The sequence below is a fragment of the Lithobates pipiens genome, unplaced genomic scaffold, assembly GCF_037356315.1.
Source record: "Lithobates pipiens isolate NorthernLeopardFrog02 unplaced genomic scaffold, aLitPip1_a1.2 Scaffold_18, whole genome shotgun sequence".
Taxonomy (NCBI): Eukaryota; Metazoa; Chordata; class Amphibia; order Anura; family Ranidae; genus Lithobates; species Lithobates pipiens.
The window spans coordinates 191,735,852-191,757,297 of NW_027507758.1; the positions used below are offsets into that span (position 1 = coordinate 191,735,852).

At 44.2% G+C, this 21,446-nt stretch overlaps 1 protein-coding gene across 1 annotated transcript in view; it reads right to left on the reverse strand.

The window, feature by feature from the left end:
• The window catches only part of SOS1 (SOS Ras/Rac guanine nucleotide exchange factor 1), a 415,017-nt gene that overhangs the window by 165,145 nt on the left and 228,426 nt on the right, over positions 1-21,446 (reverse strand). The window lies entirely within an intron of this gene.

The following is a 21,446-nucleotide window of genomic DNA, read 5'->3' on the forward strand; positions in this document are numbered from 1 at the left end:
AATCCTGAGGGCTGCAAACAAGTGTATGGCGTCAGTTAACTAACAGGAAATCTTTGGGGGTTTGAAAAGGTCAGCCTGATCAGACAGGATTTGCAAAAGATAATAGAGAACCACAGCAGCAGACAGCAGAAACAGTGAACTGGAGCATAAAATTCCCAATATGCTCAGAGAGTCCCGATCCACTACAAGCCTGGCTACAGCCACTGAAACGCGACCCGAGGACTTTGAGAATCGTTTAAGGTGCAATAATGTGCAAATAGTGGGGTTACCTGAGAAGGTGGAGGGCCATGACCCCACACAATTTGTGGAACAGTGGATAACTGCTATTTTGGTAAAGAGGCCTTCACACACCTGTATGCGGTGGAGAGGGCTGACGGAGTACCCGCCAGGCCACTACCACCAGGATATCCTCCCTGCCCACTATTGGTGCAACTTCTGAATTACAGGGACAGAGAAATTATTCTTCGGCTGGCTAGAGAAAAGAGAAACATCCAGTTTAATGGCACAAGAGTCTCCTTCTACCCTAACTTCTCAGCTCCTGTTCAGAAGAGTAGATCAAGCTTTTCTGAGGTTAAAAAATACTGGCAGAAGCTGCAGGCTTCATATGCAATGCTATACCCAGCAAAACTACGCATCACCTCCAGGGGGCAAATCCACTACACTGAACATGCCACTGAAGACTCAGCATGGATAGACGCAAATGAGAATGCGCTACGGCAGGCTCAGAGGCCTATGGCTGAAAAAGATTGAAGCTCCTGGATACTGCGCTAAATGCTCTTTCATTTCTCCCCCTCGGCTGAGGGAATTGCTGGAAACATACAATTTACTTCACAAAATGCGAGCTCGGGACTGAGTTTATTAATGGAAATCTATCTATAATTGCTTGTTTAGGACTTTGTTGTCGCTGTTAGTGGCCAGACGGTTCATTGAACCCATTATTCCGCACAGTTTTGGGGTTCCTGTTGACAACTCGGTGCCTAGGAGTGCACATTGCTCATGCATTCACAGGCAAACGGCCTTTGCAAGTGAGTCGACTGCCATGATCTGGCACGATGCAACAGTTTGGAGCACCATTGTGCTTATCGAGTTAGTTTCTTAGGCAAGTTGGTTCCAGCGCAGCAGAATGTTCTCACTAAAACCACAGGGAAACAGTAATTGCTTCTTTAAAGCAGACTCAGAGGTCGCCACTGGTGTTCGAGCCTGTGTCTGAGGGAAAAGTCCTTTCCAGACCCAACGTTCCACGGGGAGGACGCTATATTTCTCTTGCAATGTATATACTTACATCGTTACAATGATGACAGTAACAGTTCTTTTTTGGAACATTAATGGGCTAAACACCCCCTTAAAAACGCAATATGGTGTTGTCCTTGCTTCAGAAACATTTGCCTGCTATTTGTGTCTTACAAGAGACCCATCTATCAGCTGACTTTGTTACCTGTTTGGCTAGGTGGGGATGAATAGGGGAGATATTTTTTTTGCTATGCAGGTTGTTTTCTCTTAAATGTATTCTTGCTTTTGTTTATATACCCACTCCGTATAATAATCAGGTCCTTAGAGCCCTATTGGATACCAAATTAACCACTTTGCACGGGTAGGACGTCCAGGGACGGCCTCGGCTTTCGGTGGTTATATCTGAATGATGCCTGAGGCCACAGACATCATTCAGATATCAGCGTTTTCAGCCGGCGATTCCCTGCACCATAAGAACGATCATAGCGGCTGTTCCGCCGCTTGATCGTTCTTACGGGAGGGGACGTCCCTCCCCTCTCGCCACCCTCCGGTGCTTCTACCAACTCACCGCTTCCATCGGCGAGTCGGTCACAGGATCCGCCAGCCCCCGGATACTACCATAGAGATTTCCGGCGGACCAGATCGTCCCCGGAGTCTCTATGATCGTTCGGAGGCCGGGCGCAATGTTATGACATCACGCCGGCCTCTGCATTCAAAATAACGGCGCCGATTTGGCTAGGAAGCCAGGATTGTTTTTTTTTATTTTAGGCTTCCCAGCCTAGAGGTGAGATATGGGGTCTTATTGACAAATTAAAGCTCCCCTGTCCCCGTGAGCTCGTACGCAGAAGCGAATGCATACGTAAGTCCCGCCCACATATGAAAACGGTGTGCAAACCACACATGTGAACGTTAGAGTGAAAGTAATAATTAGACCTCCTCTGTAATGCAAAACATGTAACCAGTAAAAAAATTTAAAGCGCTGCCTATGGGGATTTTTAAATACCAAAGTTTGGCACCATTCCACGAGCGTGTGCAATTTTGAAGCGTGACATGTTGGGTATCTATTTACTCGGCGTATCTTCATCTATCACATTATGCAAAAAAATTGGGCTAACTTTACTGTTTTGTTTTTTTTAAGCATGAAACTTTTTTTTCTGAAAAAAAACGTGTTCAAAAAATTGCTGCGCAAATACCGTGCGAGATAAAAAGTTGCAACAACCGCCATTGTATTCTCTAGGGTCTTTGCTAAAAAAACATATATAATATTTGGGGGGGGGGTTCTATGTAATTTTCTAGCAAAAAAATGATGAATTTTACATGTAGGAGAGAAATGTCAGAATTGGCCTGGATGCGAAGTGGTTAAATATCCTGAGGTGCCACTTTGTCTTGGGAGATTTCAATTGCTATACAGACCAGGTTTTAGACCAACACCCACCTGTTTTAGTGGGGCATGTGACTCGCCATACTGCCCTAAAAAATTTATAGATGAGGTGGGGTACAAGCATTTCTGGAGAGCAAAAAATCCAGGAAAGCAATTCTCCTGCTTTTCCAAGAGCTACTCTTCGTTGTTACGTATAGACTTATGTTTATGCTTTTTTGCGGCTGAACGATATATTTCAGAGGCTACATATGCCCTCAGAAGTGTATCGGAACAATCTCCATTGATTCTGCAACAGGAGGCTCGACCTCCTTCCATTGTGCCCAAGGCTCCATGGAAGATGAATGCGTTTTGGCTACATCTCTTCCCTTCCCATGAGCAGACTGAATCCCAAATTATAGACTTCTGGCACATTCATACTAATAGTGTGAGTACAGACAATATCTTGGAGGCCTTTAAAGCTGTCCTTAGAGGAATCTTTATTAAAGAGATTCAGGCTGTTAAAGGCTATTAAACCCTTGTGTTTTTTCACCTTAAAGCGGAGTTCCGGACACTTTTTTTTTCAGATATCCAAGCATAATGCATTAACATAAAGAACAATATGTTTGCTAGTGGTTGCTGACAATCTATTTATTTTATACTCACAACTTTCTCTTCTGACCGTTGCCATGATGATTGTGGGCATGTGAAGCCCAATCGCAATCTCTTCCTGGATTACCGATGGAGAGGTGCATGCTGGATAAACAGCATGCGCGATGCGCCGGCAGCCGTAGCACCGATTGTTTCGAAAGTTGCCATAACAAAGGGTGGCGATGGAGGAAAGTCCTGCCCCGTTGTTATGGCAACTGCCTTAGATCACGTAATTTCCTGTCGGGAAATAATACTATTTTTGCTCACAGTATTGTCCACAGACTCCTGGGAATTGATGTCCCACATTTCCCAGGAGCACAGGCGAAGAGATCCGTGGACCAGGAAGTTGCAGATTAGGAGCACTACATAGAAACAGGGTGTTTCTGGCAAGTATAAAAAAAAAATTCCCCCAAACGTTTCTTTATAGGATTAAAGGTCTGTGATAATGTAAAAAAAAAAAAAATAATAATTCAGGGTGGAACTCCGCTTTAATGCATCTTATGCATTAGGGTAAAAACAATTCTTACACTGACCACCACTGGCTCCCACTGCTGTCAATCAAATCCAATAACACGGGTGACAGGGTCGAGTCCGGCATTCTGCGTCTATACATGCAAATGCTGGACTCCGGAGTGTGATCACAAGGTAAACCCCAGGGAGAGTGCTTCTCCCAGGGGGTTTAAGGATGCGAGCGCCACCAGGGGACCCCAGAAAACAAGGTTCAGGGCCACACTATGCAAATAAAAGTGCACAGTGGAGACAAGTATATGTTTGTTATTTAAAAAAAAAAAACAAAAAAAAACAAAGGTTTACAATCACTATAATCAAAATACAAATGTCCAGAGGGAGGGAATTGAACGCATGGCAGAGGATTTAGAGGCAAAATTAATTGCCAACCTCAGAGATGGTAATATGGAGGCATGGCTGTCAGCTCAGGAGGCTCTCTACCAAACCACTGCTTTGGCAGTGGGGCGAAAGAGACTTTTTAATAGGTTGGCCTTCTACAAGGAGGGCGAACACACTGGTTGTCTCTTATCAAAAATAACTCATTCCCAGCAAATATCCCCCTCTATTGGGGTGTTACGCATGTATACTGGTCGTGTGACTAACTCCCCAGACCAGATTATGTCAAAACTTGTAGACTATTACTCCTCCTTATATGTATCCAAACGTATTTGTTGGAATCTCTGACTGATTAACTTGATACCATCCAATTACCTAATATGTCTGACTCCTCCAGAAGGCAACTGGATGCCCCCTTGACTTTAAAAGAACTGCAGTTGGCGATCAGTTTGTTCCCTAACTCTAAGACTCGTGGAGACGAAGAAATACCTATTGAGGTGTACAAGCAATACACAGAGTCCATACCTAAATTATTGAAGGTGTTTAATGAGGCGAGGGAAAGTGGTAAGCTTCCACGGTCTATGACTAGGGCTACTTTCATATTGATACAGAAGCCATTTCGTATTGATATTGAAGCCAAATAAAGACCCCTTGATATTTCTGTTCTGCAAAATGATGTAAAGATTTTTGCAAGGGGGCGTGGCTTGGTAGCAGATGTAGTCAGTTGCACATCTTGTGAGCTCCGCAGATAATCCATTATTTTATTGTTAGAAGTTTTTGCGTTAATATTTTAAGTGATAAAAGTATCAGAAGATTCTAGGTTCATCTCCTGGCGAGTTATGCTACTTATCTTTAGACTGAACCATATAAGGTATATATGCAAATATGGGTGTTATCAGGATATGCTGACATAACATTATGAAACAGTATAAGAATGGAGTAAGGCTATTGAGTAGAAGGGAAGAGAGGTGGGAAGAGAAGGAACTCTACACTTTTGAGAATGTAATATCAGAAGTCTCTCCCTCAGAAGCCACCACCATGCCATATGTTACCAGATGTCAGTCTTGTCGTTGCTTATTTTTCTGAACAATAAACAACCTTTCTGGAAGTATTCGACTAAGAAACTGATTCTTAAAAGTAAGTTGGAAATGCGGCCTTGGATAAAGACATACAAATCTCCTCTACACACACCCTCTAGGAGAGAGGCCATTGACTGACACATTTATACAAAGACTTTGCTAATTCATCCTGAAACGCCCCTGTGAGTATAGTAGAATACTAGAGTAATATGTATTTTACTAGTATATACACTATACTAGAATATGTAGATTTTTAGATATATCTACACCTTTCCTTCATTTATCCTGTAAATTGTTGTGGATCACCCGATTTTGGTATCCAACTGCCTCCCAGTGCTCCCTAATACCTTTGCCCGGCTGATACTGCATTAAACCATGGCTTGGAAGATGTCTGGATGCGGCTCCAAAGCCCGTTGTGCTCCGGACCACGAGGCCCAAGATGGCGGCACGGCCCTGAAGTTGGCCAAAGCAAAATACAGGGAAGCCGCACAGAGACTGTTCTCCCAGAGTGGGACACGGGACCTGCCGGAGCTACCCAGTGACAGAGCCGAGAATCATATCAGTTCTCAGTCAGGTGCAGATGACACCGTGCCCCTGGAGGACCCCATAGCGCCGGTACTGCCCTGGGATGCAGAGAGTACTACCTCCGTGTCCCAAACCCTGCAAACAGCCACATCCATAGGCTCGGCTGGGCCTGAACCCACATATTTTTTCTGCGGTTACACCCTGCAACCTTTCTATCACTGTCCTGGCCATGGAGGTTAAAGGGATGAAAGCTTAAATGTACTTTCTGCGCCAAGACATGCAGAAATTGAGAGAACGCACATCTGCCACTGAAGGCCGCATTAGCACCATAGAGGATGACTGGGCCCCTATGCAGAGGGAGTCACATGCTCATGGTGGCTAAACACGCTGCAAAACTCGATGACCTAGAAAATAGACTTTGCAGAAATAACGTTAGAGCCATTGGCATACCCGAAAAATGGAAGGGAAGAACCCAGTACATTTCATAGAGCAATGACTGCTAGAAAAATTTGGGAAGATGTTCTCTCCTATGTTTGCAGTGGAGCGTGCGCCTCGGGTTCCTTCTAGGCCTCAGCCACCGAGTAATCCCCCTAGAGCCTTCCTGTTTAAACTGCTCTATTATAAATATAGAGATGTCCTCCTGTCTAAGGCACATACTCTGGGGGATGCTCTGGTGATGGATAATTCTAATATATATCTGTTCCCGGACTTTTCGGCAGAAGTGCAAAAGCAGTGAGCCCAGTTTAATGATGTAAAAAAGAGACTTCGTTCTTTGGAGATAACCCCGAACTGGTAATGCCTTGGCTGGATAGAGAGGAGCGCTCCCTGCGTGATGACTAGGGCAGAAGGTGTGGAGCTACTTGAATATCAATCAATATCCTCGGTACACTGGAATACTTACTTTCTACACAGGAACCGATTAGTTAAAGGTTTTCAAAATCCTGTTATGGTGGAAAACTGTTTTCACAAGGTGTGTCAGTACCACCTATGTTCATGGATATTGGTGGTCAAAGCTGGCTACTGAACTTAGCCCCCCAGTTGAGAGTCCCTCGTGGACATTACAGTTTTTCTGCTTTTTTTCTGTGTTGATTGGGACCCAGTTGGTCCATGTGCCCTAGGCCTGCCTAACCTTCTACATTACAGGATTTATTTTTTTAGTTAGAGACTGCCTACCATGCAATGTCATTCTATTCCCTCTAGGATGCCACCCAGATGATGATATGCCTATTCCTTGTGCCTTTAAAGAGGAAGTAAACCCTGATGGGTTTACTTCCTCTTTCATTTTCTGCAAAGGTAAAGCATAATGGACTACTATGCATCGCATAGTAGTCCATTATGTGTCATTTACCTGACACAGGAGCCAGCAATGTCACCGCTGTCCCCTGTAGTCCGGCGCATCCATCTTCTCAGTGGGTCTCGCTGCTCCGCCTAATGATGTCACTCCCGCGCATGCGCACGAGAGCCGTCACGCGCGGCATATTCGCCGTTGACGGTGCCACACTCAGTGCGCCTCTGTCTACAGAGCATGCGCCGTAGAAAGCAGTGCCTATCTTTTGGCAAATATCTCCTAAACCGTGTAGGTTTAGGAGATATTTCTTGGACCTACAGGTAAGTCTTAAAGCGGTAGTAAACCCGCATTTTTTTTTTTTTTTTTTTTAAACCTGCAAAGCAAAAGGCATAATGAGCTAGTATGCACCGCATACTAGCTCATTATGAAATACTTACCTTAGAACGAGGCCCCGACATCTCGCCCGATCCACGCCGAGGAAGCCGACATGCTCCCTCGGCGTCTCTTCCGGGTATCGCGGCTCCGGCGCTGTGAGTGGCCGGAGCCGCGATATCGTCACTCCCGCGCATGCGCGCGGGAGATTTAAATCCGGCCGGACGAGCGCTGCCGGATTTTCGCGGAGAGAACCCCCTTGTGCGCATGCGCCGCTGCAGTCAGCGGCGCATACCGAGGGGAATATCTCCTAAACCGTACAGGTTTAGGAGATATTTTTTTTACCTACAGGTAAGCCTTATTATAGGCTTTCCTGTAGGTAAAAGTTAAAAAAGTGGGTTTACTTCCACTTTAATCTAGGCTTACCTGTAGGTCAAAGTGTGTTGTAAGGGTTTACAACCACTTTAAGACCCATGTCTTATATGTCTGTTTTAATACCTTATGGCTAAGCAAGCTGTTATAACAAGCTGGAATGTAAAAGGCCTGGGGACAGAGTGATCGATTGGCAGTACTCCATGTGATCAAACGACTGGGTTCCTCTGTGGTGTGTCCACAGGAGACACGTTACCTGGTCAAGAGTCCCCATTTTCTGTCAAATTATTTGGTGCCCAGTTCCACTCTGCCTTCTCGTCCTACACCAGAGGGGTTAGTGTGTTAATTGGTACAAATGTTCCCTTTGTATGCACAACTTCACTTATTGACCCCCACAGTGGGTATATATTTTTATTATGCTCTTTGGAAGCATTACAATGCATTATTTTTTCGGTGGAGGTCAAGACCCTGGCCACCTTTCTATCACAACACCCAGGCATTCCTGCAATTATTGTACAAGACTTTAATAATTATTTGGATGCCAATCTTGACAAGTTTTCCACAAGAGCCTCAGCGGGTGTTCTGAGAAGGGGACAGACATCCTTCGATCAGCTTCTTTTGGAGCTGGGGTTGAGAGATGTTTGGAGGCTAAATCATCCACAGGTAAAATGCTACTCATGCCACTCGGCAACGCACGGAGGTCTTTTCAGAATTGACCTTGGTCTTGGCAATGATGTGATGCTCCCAGTCGTAACTTCCTCACAATATGAGGCGAGAACTATAGCTGACCACTCCCCTCTGTGTATTAAGATCCTCACGTCTGGGGTGTCCAAGCGGGTTTGCTGGAAATTCAACCCGTTTTGGCTGTCGCACTTTCCTAGCCCTGATCCTATTTATAATAGCCTGATTACATTTATTCAGTTAAATAAAACTTCGGCTAGCCCTGGTATTTTCTGGGACACGCTAAAAGCCTACTTAAGAGGCCAATTCATTAAATCCATCAATGCCATTAAGACCGGGACCAGGACTTGGGAACAACCTGTGCTGCAGGAGGTTGAGTGGGCAGAGTCTGCTTTTGTTGCCTCCCCCTCTGAACATACTGAGAGAACCTGGCATGAAGCTTAGCACATGGCTAAGCTCTTGGTCTTAACAAAGGCTTAAACCAAAAGGTTTTTCCTTCAACAGAAATATCGAAGGGAGAAAACACAGGCCATATGCTTGCCATGATGGTGAGGCCACAGAAGGGATTGTTCCATATAGAGGCAATAACCAATTCATCTGGAACCCTGGTTTCCTCTCACACAGATATTCTATCCACATTTAGAGATTTCTATGCTGATGTGTGCTCCTCTAAAGTCTCGCCTTCCACAGAAGAGATTGAATGTTTTCTTGAACAGTGCCAAATCCTGCAGCTACCGGCTCTGGATGCAGAGCAGTTGAATATTCCCATCACAGCTGATGAAATACTGGAGGCGTTGGCTCTTTCCTCTCCTGGTAAGTCTCCGGGTTTGAATGGCTTGCTGGCAGAGGTATACAAACGCTACTCTGAAACACTGATACCGCATTTAAAGGAGGTATTCGAGGATGCAAGGGAAATAGGATGTTTACCCCAATCCATGAATGAAGCGATTATTGTGCTTCTTTTGAAACCTGGTAAAGAGGCCCACTCTCCAGATTCATATAGGCCCATTTCGCTATTAACAAATGATGTAAAATTACTGGCAAGAGTCCTAGCTACCAGGCTAACCAAAGTTATTCATAAAGTGATCTACAAAGACCAAAGACCAATCAGGGTTTATCCCATCTAGATCCAAGGCCATAAACATTAGACGGCTCTTTCTTAACCTCCAGATACCTGTAGATAATCCGGCCCGAAGAGCGCTCTTATCCCTAGATGCTAAGGCCTTTGATAGCATTGAATGGCCTTACCTATGGGAAGTATTGAAGCGCTTTGGAGCGGGGGACAATTTTATTCAGTGGTTAAGTCTGTTGTATGCAGCCCCCACGGCTAGGATCCGAGTAAATGGAGACGTCTCAGTTTCGTTCCCTCTTTTTAGGGGCACAAGACAGGGGTGTCCACTGTCACCCCTGTTATTTGCTTTAGCCCTTGAACCACTTGTGGCTACTGTCAGATCATCCCCATCCATTGTGGGCTTTAATAGGAGACTAACCGTAGAAAAGATCTCCCTTTACCTGGATGATACTCTACTATATCTAGGGGACGTGGATACTTCCCTTACAAATGCTATGCAAGTAATCCAACAATTCGGCTCCTTGTTGGGATACTCCATCAATTGGAGCAAATCTGTTGTTTTGCCAGTAGACGATCCAGCAATCTCATTACCGGTTGCTGCGGAATCCCTCAAAGTAGTTTACTCCTTTAATTATCTGAGAGTACAGGTTTCTGCTAATTCGTTGACATACCTGGAGGAGAACCTCCTGCCCCTTTTTAAAAGACTCCAAATGACGTGTAATAACTGGTGCAAACTTCCATGGTCAGTAATAGGAAGAATAAATCTTATTAAAATGATTTGGTGCCCCCAAATATTATACATTATGCATAACTCCCCACAGTGGATACTCTGTAGATGGTTTAATTGTATTGATACTCTGTTCAGGTCCTTGACATGGAAAAAATAAGAGTAGCCAGAACAAGTCTTTCCACTCTGCAATATGGCAAAGATCAGGGAGGAGCCGCAGTCTCTAACCCTAAACTCAATTTTTATGCTTCCCAACTACAACACTTGTGTGGCTTTGGCTTACTGGGCAAATCTGACTCAATCGAAAAACTATTGGGGACCGGAACGCAGAACATCTCAGTACTAGCTAGTTTGGAGGCGGGATCACCTCACTTGCCACTAACTGTGCCTACTGTTGTTCTCCTTAAAAAACTTTGGACCACAGTCAGGTCTAGCTTGAAGATCTTAGGATTTCTGGCAGAAACCCCATTATGGGATAATCCTAATTTAGTGGAAGCATTACAATTGGACGGCTTTCAGGCATGGAGGTTGGCCGAAATTTGCAATATCTCCCAATTCAATAACCAAAACGCACTAAAATAATTTCTGGACTTACAAACAGAATTTAACCAGGCATCAATTTTATAGATCCGACCTCCACACTCATACTTTTCAGTCATTCCCTAATAAAAGAAGTTTTCTTCGGTCAGGAGAAAAAAGGGCCTAATATCCCACATCTATTCCTGTCTGTTGTCATCCATACAAGATTTGGCAGCCCTGTTGGGTAGAAGGGGCTGAACAGAGGACCTAGGAGAAGTAAATGATGAGACATGGGATATATGCTTACAGGCAGGGTCGATTACTTCTGTTTCGCAATTGCACAGACTGTCTCATTTATTCTTAATGCATAGGGCCTACGGCACACCTATACAACTACAACGATGGGGAAGGAGAGACTCTTCTATAGGCCCCAAACATTGTGGGGAGGAGGGGTCTCTAATTCACTTGATATGGGGCTGCCCCAGGTTGCATCGGTATTGGGGTTATATCACAGAGGTTATTTCCTCGGTCTATCAGATTAGGGTCCCACTGGATCCCCTAATATGAATCTTGGGATAGGTAGACGAGATATATTCCACCCCTATTAACATAGCGGTGATCAGATTATCGTATTTAGCTTGTAAGCTAGTGGCAATGTTTTGGTTATCTATACATGTTTCAACCAAAAAACAATGGATAGAACAGGTCAACTATATTCCTTATTAGGGAGCACCTAACACATCAGCATAGAAATGCAGCTCAGAAATTTTATTCCATATGGCAACCCTGGCTGGAAACCCCTGAGTTGGCACCCCCATGACTGATTATGCACTAGCAGAGGCCTTAAAGACATGTGCATTGTCCACCGGACAGGTTAAACTTTTGTTCAAGGAAGAGACTGCCGCATCCACGGCTGGTAAGCTCCATTTCTTTACAGGTTTAAAGGGTATTTATGGTATGGTGGATGGCACAACCTGATTTGAGTATACACCAAATAGGCAAGGTAACATGTGCGTATGGCCTCTGATCAAAGAGGGTGTGGGTTCATAGGGCTGGCCAGGCTGTGGGCAATATTGTTTACTAGATGGCCCATTGGACATATGTTCGGCTGCGTTGAGTCGGCGGTTATACGCTCGCTCGTCTGACACAGTGACAGCTAAAACGGGTTGAGTTTCCAGCAAACTCGCTTGGATACCCCAGACGTGAGGATCTTAATACACAGAGGGGAGTGGTCAGCTATAGTTCTCGCCTCATAGTATGGTATGCAATGTGTTTTTTGTCTTTGCTGGCACAATAAAAAAAGTCTGATTTAAAAAAAAAAAAAAAAAAAGATTTTCGCAAAGGTTTTAGCTGTACGTTTAAATAAGGTAATCGCCACTATTATTCACTCAGACCAGTCCAGTTTTATGCCCCAAAAGTCAACTGCTATTAATCTGCGTAGACTCTTCCTGAATATTCAATCCTCAGCGGATAACAAAGGGGATCGAGTGTTACTGTCCCTTGACGCCCACAAGGCTTTTGACAGCATTGAATGGGCATATCTCTGGGCAGTCATGCAGAGATTTGGGTTCGGTAGTCGGTTTATTTTATGGGTACAGCTCTTATATTCAGCACCTATCCAGGAGGGGGAGGGGGGGGAAGATCTCTCCAACCTTTAGCTTATATAGAGGCACAAGGCAGGGTTGCCCCCCCCCGTCTCCCCATTTTTTTGCTCTGGCCATTGAACCCTTGGCTGCTCTAATACCCTAATACATGGTTTTTACTATGGAGAACTTCCTGAAAAAATAATGACACACGCTAATGACACCATGTTGTTCCTGGGTGATACATCTACTTCATTATATGAGGCTATGAGGGTCGTACAGCAATTTGGAGAGTATTCAGGACTGGTTATTAACTGGACCAAGTCCTCACTGCTGTTACTGGATCAAACACCTACCCCCCCCCCCCCCCCCCTTTATTGACCATACAGGATATCCTAGTTTCCGCATCCTTTCGCCATTTAGGTATACAGGTCACTCCATGCCCATTAGACTATGTCAGACTTAATCTGACTCCTTTACTCAATCTCTGCCTAGATAGGGTTAAGGCATGGACTAGGCTGAAATTGTCCCTGAAGGGAAGGGTAAATCTTATAAAAATGATTTTGATGCCATAATTGCTATATATGCTACACAATTCCCCTATGGTCATTCCGTTGAAAAAGTTTCGAATTTGGCACTCTAAGCCTGCAAGAATAAAACTTGAGCAATTGCAGCATCCGAAAGAGGCTGGCGCCTTGGCTATATTACTTAGGCTCCCAACTGCAACACATCGCATGGGTTGTGCGACCACAGCAGGATTTGTAACTAAATTTACTAGACTCCGCCGCCCAGCTACTTAGTTTCACGACTGGTAGAGGGGTGGCAGAGGGCTTGGAAGCCTTATATTTTAACAAATCTAACAAACTCTACCCTATGTATGCCCTTATGGAGAAGATTTGGAACAAGGTCAGGATGTTGCAAGGTGTCAACGGGTTTACTAAATATAGCCCCATATGGGATAATTATTATCAGTAAATAGCGAAACTGCCCTATGACGAAGTGGAAACAGTTTGGTATCTCCCATATGACCCATATTTTCAGACACAGAAAATTGAGGCACTTTTCTTAGCTCCGTGAGAACTTTAGGTTCAATGTACTTTTATTACTTGCAAATCCAACATGCGGTTAACGCCCAAGAGGGGTGGGGATCAATGGTCCTTAGATTCTACTTCTGTTTTCAATTACCTGTTTGAGGTTACCACATTCAACGGATTTATATCTTGCTGTTATGCCATGCTGCTTAATATCTTCTTACAGGGCTCTCCTCTGAAGTTAGTGTCCCAGTGGGAACAAGCAGTTGGAGCGTTTGAGGAAGAGCAATGGGAGGAAGCCTTGCAGGTGGTTCCCCAGTGTTCTTTGAATGTGGCCCAGAGACTAACACAGCTCTATATAATCCTCAGGGTACATTACACATCGGCAAGGCTGGCCCGCATGGGGGTGAGACCAGACTCCACTTGTACTAGATGCAGTAGAGAACATGGAAATTGAATACACCTTTTATGGAGATGCCCAAAGCTACACCTATATTGGAAGAAGGTCATTAATATTCTTAATAAAGCCTTTCAGGCCTAGATACCACTGGATGCTAAACATTGCTTACTAGGGATACTAGATAGCCTCCCAATAGAGGAAATCCCTAGACAAGCTTTTGGTAGAGCTCTCTTTCAGGTCCATAAAATGATTTTGAGACACTGGAAATCCACAGAACCTCCCACATTGCAAGAATGGATTACTCAAATGGGTGAAACCGACAGCCTAGAGAAGCTTATTTATCAACACATGGGTAAATGGGCCAAATTTGACAAATTATAGGCCCCCTGGTTAATTCTCCCAGGTTTAGCTCCAATAGATTTGGTTTATGACCATAAATTCTAGCATTGAAAGATTATATATTCTTCCTGTCATGTTTATGTTTTACACTTAGCGATTGTACGGGTCTACCTAAAGAGACCCGGTTATCACGCCACTTTCTGGAGAGGGCTAGGCAGAACATGTATTACATGTAAAAAACAGCAGAATTGCATAGTTCCACCCAGGGGGTGGTCCCTCTTGCCATAACCCCTCAGCCTGCCTCCTGCAGTTCAGTACGTCAACAAGCAGTATAGCGTAAAAAAAAAAAAAAAAAGGGGTGGGTGCTGTGTCCATCAATGAACTTCAGAGAAAAGTATTTTACAGCGAGTACAAAAATCCTATTTTCTCTTCCGTTCATTGACGGACACAGCTTCATTAAATCTTGACCGATCAAAATGCGTTTACAACCAAAATGTAACTTTGCAAATTGACTCTTACTTCCTCTATGTCACCTAACCGTTGTCAGTCCAAAGATCGTAGCCAATGATCCTATCGGGCATTTGAGAGATCATTGCTTCACATGTGAAAGCCTTTCCGGGTGTGATTCCAGTCTGATCTTGAATGGCAATTTGAGACCCACCACAGAGACCCTGCTGTGTACTTTGTGTGAGCTATAAATGCTTTCCCTCTGGTAAGCGTGCATTCTTAGTGGTGTTTTGCACTTTTCGGTGATGGAAGATTGCGCGTTTTGCTTCAAATATTGATTGGACTATAATTTGAGTTTATTCACTTTGGGTTTTGGGCCATTTTCATCACGATCTATTTTTATTTTCACTTTTATATGTACATATCATTTATTTGTATTTATTGTTATGTACATTTATATGAATTATTGTCATTTATTAATTTCAATTTATTATAATAATTTTTTATAAATTTAACAATTTTTTTATCACCTTTTACTAACGTTTAATCATCAGGGAGATTCACACATTAACTGAGGTTGAATCATTGTTAGCGCAGCTACATTTTTCCTTTTCTTTGTATTCTTTGTGTGTATTTTACTTTACTTTGCCGCTGCTTGTGTAGTTTTCATTTTTGTTGTTAGGAGCGCAATATTTTTTCTTTTTACATCTTACTAAATACCTTGAAATGTCTACTTTCAAAAAAGGAGTCATTTGGGGGGTATTTGTACTTTCCTCGCTTGTTCGGGTCACAAAAAATGAGATCCACCAGTACATCAGGTGTGATCAATTTTTTATGATTTTCACCACAGCTTGTAGACTCTCCAACGTTCACAAAGACCAAATAATATCTAATAATTTTGGTTATTTTTACCAAAGATATGTAGCAGTATAAATTGTGAAACTAAGAAAAATTTGTTTTTTCCCCTCACATTTTTGGTCTTTTTTAATTTATAGCGCAAAAAATAAAAAAACCCAGAGGTGATCAAATACCACCAAAAGAAAGCTCTATTTGTATGAAGAAAGGACAAAAAAATAGTAAGTAAAAGTATTACATGACTGAGTAATTGTCTGCTGATCCCCACTGAGCAGGCAAATTACATGTCTGCATCCGTTCCACAGATGCAGAGCAGATACAGACACAGCCTGCTGTTCTCTAAGGGGCGGTCAGATGGAAATGGACCGCCAGTCTATTTTCATCCAATCCCTTCTGCTAGATGGATGAAGAATGGGATCCCCATCCGTCTGTGGACTGGATCAGATGTAGGCGGGTGTAAACGGACACATTTATATCAGCCTCTACATGGGGCACAATGGAATGTCTGATTGGGCCTGCCTGAAAAATGGATCGGTTTGCTTGTGTGAAAGGGACCCAAGGCCTTGTTCATACAAGGCATACACAGCGTACCTTTGCAGGTACGCACGGGGGTTCCATCCATCTCTGTGAAGGCAGTCCTATTGATGTCATTTTGGATGTAGCAACTGCACGAACAGAAGCGTTGCTCCCAATTTGACATCCTTGTAGGTCCACTTCCTTGTCCTTGTGCTCACTGTCTGCGTTCGGGGTCGTGCACCCACAGGGATGTCAGATTTGGAACAGCAGCTATGCCTATGCAGCCATTAAATCCCAATTTACATAAATGGGACTGCCAGTACAGGGATACACAGAACACCTGTGGATCGATGTGTAGATAAACATGGCACTCCAGAGGCATACACTTTAGTGTGAGACATGTAAACGATGCTTTAGTAGTAATTTAGCAGGAATTTTGTAAGTTATGTTGTGTTTATATGCACTACTAATGATTTTAGTGTATTTTTTGTGAAAATAGCGATATGATGAACATTTGCACAATTGTGGGGCCCAAAAAATCAGTAGTGCTTTTTTTTATTCTACAGGTCATGTGCTTTCAGAAAATGCCTGGTTTGCGGGGTCTTTTCAAATTCTGAAAGCTGTAAGTGAAAAATGGTAACCTCTGGATTTTTTTTTGTAAATTGTTCTTATTTGCAGTTTTGTGTACCTTCAGTTTTCACAATTTCACAAAAAGGTGCAATTTATGTACAATTAATTGTTATTTTTAACTCAATACAGTTTTAACTTTTATATTTAGTAGGAATTTAGCAGGAATTATCTATATTTTGCCATGTATGAATTCATTATTAATGATTTTAGTGTATTTTTATCGAAAATATTGCTTTGGTAATCATTTGCACAAATATCGTGGGGCCTTGAAAATCAGTAGCACCTTCCTTTTATTCTACTAGTCACATAGTTAGATAGTTAGTAAGGTTGAATAAAGACACCAGTCCATCCAGTTCAACCTGAGTGAGTTTCTAAAATTGTCCCTATCCCTGTACATTGCACACACATATCAGTCCCTACCCTCAAGAAGCCCACAATGGTCTTATGCTTCCAGAAAATATATGGTTTAGGGAGTCTTTAACAAACTCTGAAAGCCATAAAGGAACAATGAAAACCTTCAGATTTTTAGAGAAATTTGCTTATTTACATTTTTTCAAAAAGGCATAATTTAAAAATTACCAATATTAGTTATTTATTAAATCAATAAGGTTAAGTTTTTATATTTAGTAGGAATTTTGCATGAATTTGGTGTGTTTATATATGCTAAAAATGATATTGGAGACTTTTTAGTGAATATATTTGTAGCGGCAGCTCCTGAAGAGCATGCGCTATGTTTTGAAATTTAAGGTTTCACCTGAACTGCAGTTTGGTTTAGGTATAGTTATTCCAAATTTTGACCTCAGCATCAGTCTGACTGGACTATAGGGTGTTCAGCCTGGCCACCGGGGGCACCGTCTCTTCTGGCAGGCATGGAACCACAGTCTGGTTGGGTGTTTTAAGGTTACTTTCTCTCGGAGCCTGCGCAGTGGGAGTTTCACTCTTGCTGTGCTTTCTGGGAGAGGGTACTTAAGATGTGGACGTCACGTGGTTCGGGGTTCCGGTCCAGAAAGTAGGTTCTGACTCAATGGTTCTGGTCCTCCTGACCAGCCACCAGGAAGGCTATGGCCTGCGGTACGGATCCACCCGACTGTGTCTCAGGCCGGCTAGCCCGAGGCAAGGAAACTAATGAAAGGATTCCGAGTTGGTCTTGTGCTGTCTCCGGTTGTGGAGAGGCCCAGCAACTTCATAGCTATCCAGAAAAGGACTCTTCAGAAGAAGGCCACGTACGGGTTGGCTTCTTAGCAAGAGCTTGGTGAGGCTGAGGGACCCAAGTGAATCCAATCTCGTGGGTATCGCCAAACTGGCTGAAAGATCCAGGTATTACACAAGTGTTCTACAAGTTCTAGTTTCCTACATGTTCTACAACAACGTCTGTGGCAGAGACGTGTTCCTGATTTAAGCACCTTGTTGGTTGCTAGGCCTTGTGAGAGAGGGACTATCCAACTTGAGTGAACATCCAGCAGTGAATGGCTATTCTCTGGATTTAGTCAAAGTAAGAGAGTTCTTTATTATTGACTTTGACACTAAGAGTACCTGAACCTTTCCTCCTAATCCTCTGATCCTATACTAAGAGACTGTTCGTTAATTATGTTTTTTGCAAATAAAAATCCCTTAAAGCGGATCTGTCGTCAGTCTCTAAAGTTTCTGGGCCATCTACCACGGGAACCCCTAGACACAAATCGAAGTGAAGAAGGTAACGGTAAGCCCAATCAAACCAGCAGCTCCTTCGGGGGTTAGTGCTACATATTGTTTTGATAAACATTTGCGCAACTATCCATCCTTTTATTCTACAGGTCATACGCTTTCACAAAATATATGATTTGGGGATCTTTAAACTCTGAAAGCTTTAAGGGAAAAATGAAAACTTCTAGATTTTTTGAGAATCTTGGACATTTACATTTTTGTGTATGTTCAACTTTCACCATTTTTCAAAAAGGTGCAATCTAAAACTTACAAATAGTGGTTATAACTCAATACAGGTTAGTTTTTATATTTAGTAGGAATTTTGTAAAATGTGCTATGTTGTTATCTGCTAATAATGATTTTAGTATATTTTTTGCGAATATATTGTTCTCATTAACATTTGCACAGATATCACTGTGGCTTAAAAATCAATAGCACCTTATTTGTATTCTACTGGTCATGTGCTTTCAGAAAAATAGGATTTTTGTACTCGCCGTAAAATCCTTTTCTCTCTGAAGTTCATTGATGGACACATCATCTTCATCTTGACCTTAGGTTATATCACCACCTTCAGGAGAGGACTAGGCAGAACACGTAAAAACAGCAAAACTGCACAGTACCGCCCAGGGGGCGGTCCTACTGACTATAACCCCTCACACTGCATCCAGCAGCTCAGTTCGTCAAAAAGCAGTACAAACATAAATAGGAGGGGTGGGTGCGGTGTCCGTCAATGAACTTCAGAGAAAAGAATTTTACGGTGAGTACAAAAATCCTATTTTCCCTTTCGTTTATTGACCCACACAGCATCTTTATCTTGACCTTAAGGTCATCCCCAAGCAGTGTAAAAAAAAATGAGGGGTGGGAACAAGAAAATAGCTCCACCCATAACAACCAGAGCGCCTCAACGGAGGAGTTGCAACCTTAAACAGCCGTCTGCAAAACCTTGCGGCCAAAACAAGCATCCGAGGATGCGCTCACATCAACCTTGTAAAATTTAGGTGAAAGTGTGAATGGACGACCAGGTCGCTGCCTTACACACCTGGGAAACTGATGCTTGATGTCGGAAAGCCCAGGAGGCACCAATTGCCTTGGTCGAATGCGCCGTGCCAGGAAAGGGGGGGCATCTGCCACCTTAAGGCATAAGCCTGAACCACAATCTGTGTGATCAACCGAAAAATGGTGGCCGATGAGACCGCCAGGCCCTTCTTCGGACCAGCCACTGATACAAACAGCAAGTCCGAAAAGGAGCCATAGCAGAGGGATACACCCGCAGAGCCCAGACCATGTCCAAGGAATGCAAAGCAATCTCTTTGGGGTGTGACGGCCGAGGACATAAGGACGGAAGCACAATGTCCTCATTTAGATGAAAGGCCAAAACAACAGCACCGCCTTATCCTTGTGGAGGACCAAGTAGGGAGACTTGCATGACAAGGCCGCCAACTCAGAAACCCTTCTGGCAGATATAATCGCCACAAGAAAGACTACTTTCTAAGTGTGTCAATAAGGGAATCTCCCTAATGTGTTCAAATGGTGGTTTCTGAAGCACCGAGATCACCAGATTCAAATCCCACAGAGGCAGCGGTGGTCGAACCGAAGGGGCCACATGTCTAACCCCCTGAACAAACGACTCACCAATGAATGAATCGCCAAAGGTCGCTGAAAAAAAAAAGACAGCCAAAGCTGATACCTGCCCTTTAAAGATGCTTAAAGGCAAGCTTCTGATCCACTCCTTGCTGAAAAAACAGCAGGATCCTGGAAACTGAATATGTACACGGACGTAACACCATCACTTCACACATGGAGATGTAGGCCTTACACGTCCGATAATAAATCTTCCGAGATGATGACTTCAGTGCCCTCAGCATAATAGAGACTACCGAATCTGACAGCCCTCGGCCCCTTAGCACCTGGCCTTCAACAGCTATGCCCTTAAAACCAGCAACTGTAAAGCAGGATGAAGTATTGGACCTTGCGACAGAAGGTCCTCTTGCATCGGCAGCCGCCAAGGAACATCCACCACCATTCATACTCTGTCGGCGTACCAAGGACGCCAAGGCCAATCTGGGGCAATCAAAATCACCGGGATCCCCTCGGCCTCCCCTCTGTGGCAGGGGCCGCTTGCCACAGCAGGACCTGAGTGTGAATCAGAGCTTTCCCCAGAAGACGGTGGGAGGGGGATGTTTTTTACCCCCGTTACGCCTGTATGCCTCTTCCACCCTGGCAACAAAGGACTCCAGGACCGTCGACAGAGCTTCCATAGGCACCACAGGTGCAGGGGAACCGGTTGCCATAACAGGAATGTCTGGGGAAAAAACGCCAGCTTCTGACGCCATGCTGACCCACACTCACCTGTCACCATTTAGTGACCTAAGGGAAGTAACACCAAATGCCCACCCTCCTAACTGCCACAGACTGAGGGGCCCCCCACTGGATTTACCACCCTGACCCAGCCACAAGGTGTTCTGTGTAAAATTCATGCTGTTCCAAAAAGAAACAGTCACCCACCGCTAGAGATAAAATAAGCAGAGGCTACAACAAAATGGCCGCCTCAGCAGGAAACGTCTGAGGGTGCCGGGAAGATTGGCCACCGGACTTGCAGAAAATGTACGAAGGGGAAAAAACTGGCTGTGGCTACAGAAAAATGGCTGCAGTCCCCACGGCGGCCTCCACACATGGCATATATACTGAAACACCCCACCATGGCCCAAGAAAACAGGGAAAAGGACGAACGGACCAACAACACCCAGCACAGCCCCCTGCCAGGACTCAGAACCCCCCCCCCCCCGGGAGGACCCCTGGCCAGGTACATGCACCGCACCCCTATATGCCCAGTTACACAGCGGCCCATAGCATGGGAGGAGGGAAAGGGGCAGGGAGAGAATAAAGGGAGAGTGAGAGACCCATTAGTCGACCTCCCAGGGAATGCTCAGCAGCTCCATCCTGCCTAGAAAGGTGGAACCATACTTACCACTCCTGCAGGGACTGCTGGACGCATTCCACAGACAGACCCATCACCCGAGCAGTACGATCAGACGAGGCATGTCGTGGCCGACTCAGCACGTAGCTAAAGTCTGCTCAGGCTTGATGACCAGGCTATGGAGACTACCAGCCTGTCACCCAGCCCGGCTGTTGATTGTAGATCATAGGAATCAAAAATGCTGAAAAAAACTAAAAAATTCCCAGGACCAATGGTCCCCACCAGGAGCCAGGTCCTTCTCCTACACTAGGCAGAAAAAAAACTGGGCT